Below are 11,923 nucleotides of genomic sequence, written 5' to 3' on the forward strand. Positions count from 1 at the left end.
TGCATAAATATATATATATATATTTATATATATATATATATATATATATATATATATATATATATATATATATATATATATATATATATATATATATATATATATATATATATATATATATAAATAGCGATAAATATAATATATTTTTGTGACGTGTGTATGCATATACTGTATTTATATATATATATATATATATATATATATATATATATATATATATATATATATATATATATATATATATATATATATATATATATATATATATATATTAGGGCTGTCAACGTTAACGCGTGCGATTACTTTAAATTCCTTAAAGCGTTAAAATTATTTAATGCAATTAACACAAATAAATGACAGAAGTACGTGAAGCTGCGTCATTAACATACTTTTCGTCACGCAGTTATTTGATCTTTGAAGTCTGGAGTTTATCACAATCACACTGAGCATCTAGAAGCACCTGTAACCCTGGTAGGAGGACATTTCCATTCTTTAACCCAATTCTGCTTTTCAGCTTATGATCAGGCCATTTTAAGATGTTAAACTCTGGGAAAGTGTTCAGTGATCCAGTAATCAAATTCATTCAAACAGTCCAAAACAGCGCTAATGCAAAGAAGGCCAGAATGATCACATCAGATATATCAGAGAGAATAGAGACTCACATTGCGTTTTTAGTGAATCATTCATTTCAATGTGTGCTTTGCTTTAAAACACGAGCTCTGTCGTATTCTGCCATTGTTTCTGAAGAGCGCAAGGTTGGTGACTCACAACAGTCGTACAATAAGCGGTTGAGAGTCTGTTATATTGATGAGCAGTGAACGTGTATGTGCACGCTCTCGATCACTGATCGCACGCTACATTCATGGACAGACACATTTCAGTACATTTGCGTTGTTTCCACACACTCTGGAAGGATAATGTTTGATTTGTCATTTGTACGTTAGTGATGTCTGGTTCGTGAACGAATCGTTCTTTTGAACCGGCTCTTTTTAGTGAACCGGTAAAACGGCAGTTTACTGTTTAGCACTAATCCATAAATTTCTAAAGTTGTTACATTTTTTATGTGTTTAACTCTTCTTCTGACTCGAAATAAACCAAGTTATTCAGTTACTACTACACTGACTTAATGCCGTCAAAGCAGTTGATTTAGGAGGTTTTAATTGCAGCCTCCGTGTGGTTCTGTTCGGTATCGCAGCTTGACCCGTCTACATTTAAATTTACATTTTACAAAAAATGTCTACAATGAAAACAATCTCGTTGTTGTTGCTCTGTACACATACTATACACTGTGAATTCGGGAAAAAAAAGTTTTCATGGGTGCTTAGGTGTGTATAAATTTATTATATAATAGAATTATATGGATTATATTTGGTTATTTGGTGTCCTTTTGGAGTCTCCAATTATCCCTGAAGCTTGCAGAATACAGTTTTGTGAGAATCACCCTTCAATCTGATTGTTAAATTTGGATATAGAAAATTATGACAAAATTAATGTGTTTAAAAAGATAAATGGTGTATGCTTAATTTCACGATAAGCCTGCGATTAAACACAATTAATCGCACAACAAAGGTGTGATTAATCGCGATTAAAAATGTTAATCTGTTGACAGCCCTAATATATATATATATATATATATATATATATATATATATATATATATATATATATATATATATATATATATATATATATATGTATATATATATATATATATATATATATGTATATATATATATATATATATATATATATTTATACACACACTCATCTAAAGGATTATTAGGAACACCTAGACCTACAGGAACACCTAGATAATGCAATTATCTAATCAACCAATCACATGGCAGTTGCTTCAATGTATTTAGGGGTGTGGTCCTGGTCAAGACAATCTCCTGAACTCCAAACTGAATGTCAGAATGGGAAAGAAAGATTTTAAGCAATTTTGAGCGTGGCATGGTTGTTGGTGCCAGACGGGCCGGTCTGAGTATTTCACAATCTGCTCAGTTACTGGGATTTTCACGCACAACCATTTCTAAGGTGTACAAAGAAGGGTGTGAAAAGGGAAAAACTGTATGCGGCAGTCCTGTGGGCGAAAATGCCTTGTTGATGCTAGAGGTCAGAGGAGAATGGGCCGACTGATTCAAGCTGATAGAAGAGCAACTTTGACTGAAATAACCACTCTTTACAACTGAGGTATGCAGCAAAGCATTTGTGAAACCACAACACGCACAACCTTGAGGCGGATGGGCTACAACAGCAGAAGACCCCACCGGGTACCACTCATCTCCACTACAAATAGGAAAAAGAGGCTACAATTTACACGAGCTCACCAAAATTGGACAGTTGAAGACTGGAAAAATGTTGCCTGGTCTGGTGAGTCTCGATTTCTGTGGAGACTGGAACAAGATGGTAGAGTCAGAATTTTGCGTAAACAGAATGAGAACATGGATCCATCATGCCTTGTTACCACTGTGCAGGCTGGTGGTGGTGGTGTAATGGTGTGGGGGATGTTTTCTTGGCACACTTTAGGCCCCTTAGTGCCAATTGGGCATCGTTTAAATGCCACGGCCTACCTGAGCATTGTTTCTGACCATGTCCATTCCTTTATGACTGTAACAAAGTTCGTAAAGGGACAAGGAAGAAGACAAGGGGTCGGCTTACTTGGACACAAACTCACTTTTATTTCTTGATAACTTAGATCACAAACAACGTGCACATCGCACAACTCAAATGAAAAGTTCTCCCTCTTTGTCAATGGTTTGTTTCTGGCAGTTCCTCTCTGCAGCTCTCTCCTATCGTGTCCCAGTGTGTGTCTGTCCAGCTCCTCTCTCTCCAGTCCAATTTCCTGGGTGGTCTCCCCACGCCAATCACTGAAACAAGAGACAGGTGTTTCTCATTTGGCCTTGATTCACTTATGTGCCGCTCGTCCTCTGATTTTTCCTCCCATCACAGACTTCGCTAAACCACGCCCCCTCGCCACATACCCCCACCGCCCGACTCAGGCCGTGGAGCCATCCGGCCTGCAGCCCCCCCCCCCCCCCATTTCTGGAAAGGAAGTCAGCCACAACCATCTGCGCCCCCGGCCTGTGGATGATCCACGCGTTGGTATCCTTCATGCGGTGGAGCCACTGGAGAGGGGCTTGATCCGAACAGAGAGTGAACTCCCTCCCCAGGATATAGTAACGGAGGGTAAGAATGGCCCACCGGATTGCCAAACACTCCTTTTCAATGGTACTGTACATCATCTCTCTCTTAGAGAGCTTGCGACTGATGTACAGCACCGGCCGCTCCTCCCCCTCCCTCTCTTGGGTCAGAACCGCGCCCAACCCCCTGTCCGACGCGTCCATCTGTAACACAAAAGGGGGAGAAAAATCAGATGATTGTAAGAGCGGCCCGCCACACAGAGCCGCCTTCACCTGGGTAAAAGCCTGCTGGCACAGCTCTGACCACTGGACCTGGGTCTGGTGCTTCCTTTTTAGTGAGGTCAGTCAGTGGGCTAGTGAGGTCCGAATAATTAGGAACAAATCTCCCATAATATCCCGCTAGTATGACCTCCTTCTTGGTCTTGGGTCTCAGGCAGGTTGCAACTGCTGCTGTTTTGTCAATTTGGGGACGCACCTGCCCATGACCCAAGTGGAAACCCAGATACCTGACCTCTACGCGCCCAATCGCACACTTCTTCGGGTTGGCCGTCAGCCCAGCCAGTCTCAGAGACCTCAGGATGGCGCGCACATGCTCCACATGCCGCTGCCAATCATTACTATAGATGATGATATCATCAAAGTATGCAGCGGCATATGCAGCATGCGGTCGTAGAATTGTATCCATGAGGTGCTGAAATGTGACCGGTGCCCCGAACAACCCGAACGGAAGTGTCACAAATTGATGTAATCCAAACGGCGTCATAAAGGCTGTTTTTTCTTTAGACAAAGGCGTTAAGGGGATCTGCCAATATCCCTTTGTTAACTCCAGCGTCGAATAAAACCGAGCCGTGCCTAGCCGATCGAGCAACTCGTCAACCCTTGGCATTGGTTATGCGTCGAATTTCGACACAGCGTTCACCTTGCGATAATCCACACAGAACCGTACCGAGCCGTCTGTTTTAGGAACTAAAACTATCGGGCTGGACCAATCACTGTAGGATTCTTCTATTACTCCCATGTCTAACATTGCCTCTAATTCTTCTTGAACCACTTTTTTTTTGTGTTCTGGTAACCTATACGGCCGGTTGTGAACCACCACGCCCTGCTCTGTCTCGATATGGTTCTGAATGAGGTTTGTACGACCGGGTATGGGCGAGAACACATCCGCAAAAAGTTCCTGCAACTGGGCTATGTACGTGAGCTGCAGTGGCGAGAGGTGGTCTCCCCCTGGAGCCAGAGCGAGGGGTGTACTTTTTGTGCTCACCTCTGGCCCGAGATCCTCCTCTCCGCCTCACTCCATTTTTTAAGGAGGTTAAGGTGGTATATTTGATGTGCCCCACTCCTATCCGATCGGACCACCTCATAAGCGAGATCTCCTATTCGGCGTGTGACCACAAATGGCCCTTGCCACTTGGCGAGCAATTTTGAGCTAGAAGTTGGCAGTAATACAAGCACTTTATCTCCCTGTGAAAATTCACGCAGTTTCGTTCCCCTATTGTACAGCCGGTTTTGTTTGTCTTGAGCCTGTAACAAATTCTCTATGGAAAGCCGCACCAATGTGTGGAGTTTTGTTCTCAGGTCCATGACATACTGAATTTAATTTTTGCCTTGCGATGGTCCGTCCTCCCAAGCCTCTCTGAGGATGTCCAACACCCCACGGGGCTGACGTCCATAGAGAAGCTCGAATGGGGAAAACCTGGTGGAGCCTTGCGGGACCTCACGTACAGCGATCAATAGGGGTTCCAACCATGTATCCCAATTTTTGGCGTCTTCCTGTACGAACTTTCGGATCATTGTCTTCAAAGTGCGATTAAAACGTTCCACTAAACCATCTGTCTATGGGTGATAGACGCTGGTGCGGATCGATTTAACGCCCAATAATCCATACATTTTGCGTAATGTACGTGTTCGATAGTCGTACTGGAAAGGGTTGGACTGTATTAGGTGATGGCTTAAATCTAGCTTCCTCAGTGGGGTGTTGGTAAGAACACACGGGATTCGATCAGTTCCAAGCAAACAAGGTTTAATTGTTGGCAGTCTTTATATGTACATAACACAGCAGTAAACAGGTTTGTATGAATAGATGCACGGGTGTGTGTGTGTGTGGCCTACAAAGAGAAAGGAATAAAGATATATATTAACAATATGTCCTGAGTATTATTACTCAAACATTTTCTCAGTACATTGTTTCCAACATAAATCTCTCAAGTAATTAAATTATCAAGTTATCAGAACAAATAAAGGAATCAATATCCAAGCAATGAAATTCTAAACCAATACTGCCACTTAGTGGTCAGAAATGGTAAAATGCTCAAAACCGAAACTAAATATGACGTGATTTAACTGAAAGCACGTAATTAGAAACATCCCGTTCATTAAATGGAAATAGCAACTGCCTCAGCTGTTAAAGTTATAATCACTCACACAAGCATACAAACCAAACACTGGTGGCAATGTATATAATACGAACTGCAAGTTATTATTAGACACAATAAAGCACGTTCACGTGCAATCGACAGCGCGCGATAAACGGCTTTAACACTGGTAAATACTCATTACTCAATATCAGGATGACTTTGTATCAAGACTTTACAAACTCCTTAATCAGCATCTAGCATTAACTTGGTAAACAGTCAACATACATTTACTTATTGACGCACACTCTGCACACACAGTCCCGCTCGTACATTCTGCTCTCTTATGATGACTGACTGAAAAACAGAGCATGCGCACTGAACTCGGCCTTTCTAACAGTACGTGACATAAACGCCGTGCCTTGATCAGTGAGGATCTCTTTCGGGATCCCCACCCGGGAGATTAAACTAAACAAAGCCTCCGCAACACCCTTCGCAGGAATTGTATGGAGAGCAATTGCTTTGGGGTATCGTGTTGCATAGTCCACCAGGACCAATGCAAAATGATGCCCCCGTGCTGATCGCTCTAATGGTCCGATGAGGTCCATGCCAATTCTCTCGAAGGGGACCTGCATAAGCGGAAGAGTGTGCAATGGCACTTTTGAAACGGCCGGTGGATTTACCAGCTGACATTCACGACACGACATTCACGACACGGCACCATCTGCGCACGTTCTCGTGAATGCTCGGCCAAAAAAAACGGACCATTAAACAATTCAGTGTGGCCGCTTGACCTAAATGACGGGCCATAGGATTAGAATGAGCCGTCTGGAAATGCATTTCCCGACGGCTTTTTGGTACTAACAACTGGGTTGTATCTTGGTTTGACTGAGTGTCCTGGGTCACTCGATACAACCTGTCTTTTAATATGGCAAAATAAGGATTAGAGAGTGGCTGCTCAGGATGGAGGAGCTGCCCGTCGATCAATCGTACCTGGGCAAACGCATTTTTCAGCGACTCATCTTGGGACTGCTCCAGAGGAAAATCATCGCGGTCAGTGAGGATCAGCCTCTCTACACCACTCCGTTCCTCTGCAACAGTACCCGATGGTCCCGGCTCAGTCTCCCCAACCTGCGCAGCCGCTTTCTCTCCCCGCCCCCTCTTTTCCCCAGAGACATCTGCACATAGACACCCCAATAAATTACCAAATGCTGGCAAAATTCGTACCCAAAATTAGCGGATGTCGGAGGTGCGGGTTAACTGCCACATCCACTTTATGCTTTTGTCCCCGAAATTGATTTACAACCGCCACCAGCGGATAACTCACCACATCCCCGTGCACACACCGTTCCTTAACCATGCGGCTATTAGGGCTGTCACGATATCAGATTTTTCACACCACGGTTATTGTGGCCAAAAAAATTCACGATATCGATATATCGCGATATCTATAGAAACCTTGGGGGAGAAAGTTATCAAATGAATTGTTAACACTTTACAATAAGGTTGTATTAGTTGACATTAGTTAATGCATTAGTTAACAAACTAACTATGAACAACAGCTGTTCAGCATTAGTTAATCTTCTTTGTTAATGTTAGTTAATATAGAGATGTGCATGGTTTGTTCATGTTAGTTCACAGTGCATTTTAGCAAGATTTTAATAAATGTTGAAATTAACATTAACAAAGATTAATAAGTGCCGTTCATTATTAGTTCATGTTAACTAATGTAACTAATGTTAATTAAGGAACCTTATTGTATAGTGTTACCAATTAATTTTTACTTTGTTTATTTAGTTTTATTTTTTACCCAACAAACATAATTGGATAATGATAAACAGGGTAATAATCTGTTACTGATAAATTGTCTTTGAAGCTCCCTATGAAATAACAAGAGAGAAAAAACTGTCCTACAGTAAGTTCAACAGTATGATGATGAATAAATATTAACAGAAATGTTATTGGCCATGACTAGATTGCAAATACAAATACAAGAATAGACATTATTCATTAATTAAAAGAAACTATGAGACCGCGATTTACACCTGCTCACTTCATTCGTTTTCTCAAATCATATTGTGAAGATGATTCTTGAACATGACAATGAGTTCACTGTACTAAAATGGCCCCCACAGTCACCAGATCTCAACCCAATAGAGCATCTTTGGGATGTGGTGGAACGGGAGCTTTGTGCCCTGGATGTGCATCCCACAAAACTCCATCAACTGCAAGATTCTATCACATCAATATGGGCCAACATTTCTAAAGAATGCTTTCAGCACCTAGTTGAATCAATGCCACGTAGAATTAAGGCAGTTCTGAAGGCGGGTCAAACACAGCATTAGTATGGTGTTCCTAATAATCCTTTAGGTGAGTGTATATATTAGTGCTGTCAAAATTAGCAATAAATGCGATACATTTTTTCAGTTTAACATGTTAAAAATTAACGATTAGCAATTAACGCAGCAGCATCATCCTTTGGCTAGCATTGCATTATATGATCACGCTTGTATTAAACCATTTAAACCATTTACGCATGACAAGATAAAAGAGAATGTGCTGTCTGTGAATGTCCTGTCTATGAGACATACACAACGCACCAGAAAGACGTACATCAGACCAGCAGTATCGTGCACATAGAATCGAGTTCTTTTTTGCAACAAACAATAGCCCACAGAATAATGCCAAAATGCCAGTTTTGTGGAGTATTCTCACAAGAGCAGTAGTAAATTAGTTTATAAAGTCTTAAATGAACTTAAAGAGTTGTGAGAAAATGAGATGTGCCTAACAGCACGTCAGATCCTCATTATGTTAGCCAGCGGCAGATCTCAAAGTGACAGCAGCATAATAAATCAGTTGTTGTGATGTCTGGCCTTAAGTTTAATCAAAAAACAAAGGTAACAGAGAAAATTGTAGCTTTAATAAAGATTCATCTATATTTAATTTATAATTTATGCAGTTAATAAAGGTGTTTGATATCTTTATTCCATTTCTGTATATGTCTAACAGGTATAAGGCCACAAGTAAAGGTGACATTATAATGGGTTTATGTGGATTGTTTTAAGTTCACTTAAATTAAAAGTTGTTTTTTTTAAAGCCTAATAAATGTGGAAATTAATAGCTTTTAATTATACTGTAATGTTAAATGTATATCATTAATGTATAAAAAATGCAATTCCGTAGAGACATAAGTAGCAGTATTAGTATCAATGATACTGGCCTTCATTCATAAAAAGATGCCATTACAACAAATATTTAAAATCTACAGTTTTTAATCGTGCTTAAGAAAATAAAGTGCAATTAATTTGTTCATTTTTTTTAATCGATTGACAGCACTAATATATACACCGATCAGGCATAACATTGAAGTGAAGTGAATAAAACTGATTATCTCTTCATCACAGCACCTATTACTGGTTGGGATATATTAGGCAGCAAGTGAACATTTTGTCCTCAAATTGATGTATTAGAAGCAGGAAAAATGGACAAGCATACGGATTTGAGCGAGTTTGACAAGGGCCACATTGTTATGTCTAGACAACTGGGTCCTCTCCAAAACTGCTGCCCATGTGGGGTGTTCCCGGTCTGCAGTGGTGAGTATCTATCAAAAGCGGTCCAAGGAAGGAACAGTGGAAAACCGGCTATAGGGTCATAGGCAGCCAAGGCTCAATAATGCACGTGGGGAGCGAAGGCTGTCCTGTGTGGTCCAATCAAACAGACGAGCTACTGTAGCTCAAATTGCTCAAGAAGTTGATTGATTGGTTATAAAACAGATCTGCAGAAAACAGTGATGCCATCACCCAGCTCAATTCAGTTCACATTTTATTCTTGTCTAATAGTGTCAGTGCAGTCAAATCAATAATATTTCTGAATATTAAGTGTCCCCAAATCTGTAAGCCAAAGGCGACACTGGCAAGGAACCCAGACTCCATCAGGTGATAGAAATGTAGAGTAAAAACCTTGGGAGAACCCGGTATTAGAGGTCTTCACGGGTCCAAAAATCCGACCCGGACCCGTCTATTATTTCAAAAACTGGACCCGGACACGTGCAGATCCGAGAAATGCCAAAAATGTAGTACCCGGAACCGACCTGGACCCGTCTATTATTTAAAAGCTGGAACCGAACCCGGCGGGAAGACACAGGCCCAACTGGATCCGATTGTCACATATTCCACAATAAACTGATATTAACAAGTCAATTAACAAGTTGCGAAAAATATAACTTTTTGTCCTACCTATAGCCGTCGTCTCCCTTCCTTGTAACGTTACTTGATTGACTTGATGCATTACATCCTTGCCAAAAAGTTAAATCCATGTTATTCCTCTCTTGTTATTCCAAGCATGCTTTATTCACTCATCATTTCAGCTTTAAAAGTCCACTTTATGTCACGTTGACGGATGACAAATGCGTCTTTGCAGATTTGCATTTCGACTCGAGTTAACTCGCATAATAACTTTGACTGTTTGCCTTTTTGAACTATAATAACGATTGTTCGTTCGGTGGCCGCTGACGTCAGCATTATTTATTTGCTATCATCTCTGTGAGCCGAGTCTTTTCACCAAAACTTTAAGATCAAACAAGACGGTTCATTCATATTATTATTAAAGTCAGTCACTGCGTAAGCTCGGGTTGCCATAGAAACATGACGCGCTTGAGAATGCACATGCGCGTTAGCTGGAGCAACCTGAAATAGAGCTTTTTTACGCAATTTGAGCGTCATATAAAACATTTATGTGACAGTTCACCTGAGATTTTGTTGCTGATTTGAAATAAATTATTAAAATATATGTTCAAAAAATTTCAACAGTGCATCACACGTAATAGCTACACTTGACAGCAATTACTTTTTTCTCATGTTTGTCCACAATATGCATGAAGGATGCCCAGACAGAAGAGGTGCCCGTGGTTTTAACTTCTTTATATTCGTTGGTTTTTTAGCTTTTTTCGCACATCACTCATGAAGGTATCCATTATTACTGTGCGCTTGCAATGGCTGAGAGACAGCGCGAGGCGAGCGAGCAAGAGAGAGAGATCGCTTGTGTTTTTTCTTTCTTTCTTTTTTTAAACCTTATTTCCCGGCTCACACTTTTCTTATCCTAATTTTACAAATTGCAAGTTACAAAAAACACACAAGCAGTGCTGACTGACTCTGATAACGGGCAGGTGTTCTCCAAGTCCGGATCGACTCGGGTTTTACACACAATGTTAAACAGACCCGGGACCCGTAGTAATAGATTGGGACCAGAACCGGACCTGGCTGACCATTTAAATTATAGACCCAAACCCGTACGGGTCCCGGGTCGGGTCCACGGGTCTCAGGGGCTACGTGAAGACCTCTACCCGGTATATCTCCTCTGGCCAAATGAACAAAAAATGGTGATGCCATCTGTCTCCTGAACAACGCTAGGGAGACGGTTCCAGAGTTTAGGAGCTAAATAGGAAAAGGATCTATTGCCTGCTGTTGATTTTGATATCACAGAATTTTTCCTCCGATGAAAGTTTGCTCTGACCACCCCATCTCCTACGCCCATCCCCCACCTCTCATGCAACAAAATCACCACCTAATGTCACACTGGGCCCAATAATGGATAGCATCTGTTGCTAACTGAAATGAATTTGTGGGTTGAGTTGTGAGGTTGGGTGGTATCTTTCGGTTCTGGGGATTTCAACCTTGCAGCTGCCCGCACTAACTCCTCTTCTGTGCTCATGTGTTCTATTGGAAAAGGTCACTAAATCAAGGCAAAAGTGTGGATCTGTGTGTTATTTTGTGGCAGAGAACAGGTTGTCTGTTTCAGGGGCCCTAAGGATGGCTGTAATCCCAGTTTTATTCAGCATTAGTGCAAAAGAGCCTTTATTGGAATGCTGTTCATTAGAGTGCAACCATTGAGTTTTGTTCCCTCTCCTGGAATGACAGAGATCAGAAAGAAAGAGAGAGAGATGACTGAAAGATGGACAGAAGGCTAGTGAGAAAAAATGAGGGAAAAACAGCCTTTCAGGGATCCCTGCAACAAAAGACAAAGTGGAGGGAGGGAGACAGAGAGCAAAATCTTGAAAAGACCAGAGAGAGGGCAACGTCTGCCAGGCGCTGTGGAATTCATGCAGGATTTGTCCTTGTTTATGGAACAGTTAGCTGTCAATGGCAAGATGGAGTAGAGGCTGACTGTTGGGTGGCAGATTGCATATACCTCTATTGGAGTCCAAAGAAATCAGCCCTCCCTCTCAGCTCCTCTGTTTCAGAGGCACCCAGTAAGGGCAGCCCCCCTTTACTGTAATGCACTGGCTCCTGGCATTGTGAGCCTCTCAATGTGCCCAGCGAGAGCAGGCACAAGAAGAATCACTGTTCCCTCTCTGGGTCCTCTTTTAGTGAAAAGCCTCAAGAGCTCTTTCCAGGGTGCTTTCCTTTTGAGGTCTGTCCCAGGCCTTTC

The sequence above is a fragment of the Gobio gobio genome (genome assembly GCF_949357685.1).
Source record: "Gobio gobio genome assembly, chromosome: 18".
Lineage (NCBI taxonomy): Eukaryota > Metazoa > Chordata > Actinopteri > Cypriniformes > Gobionidae > Gobio > Gobio gobio.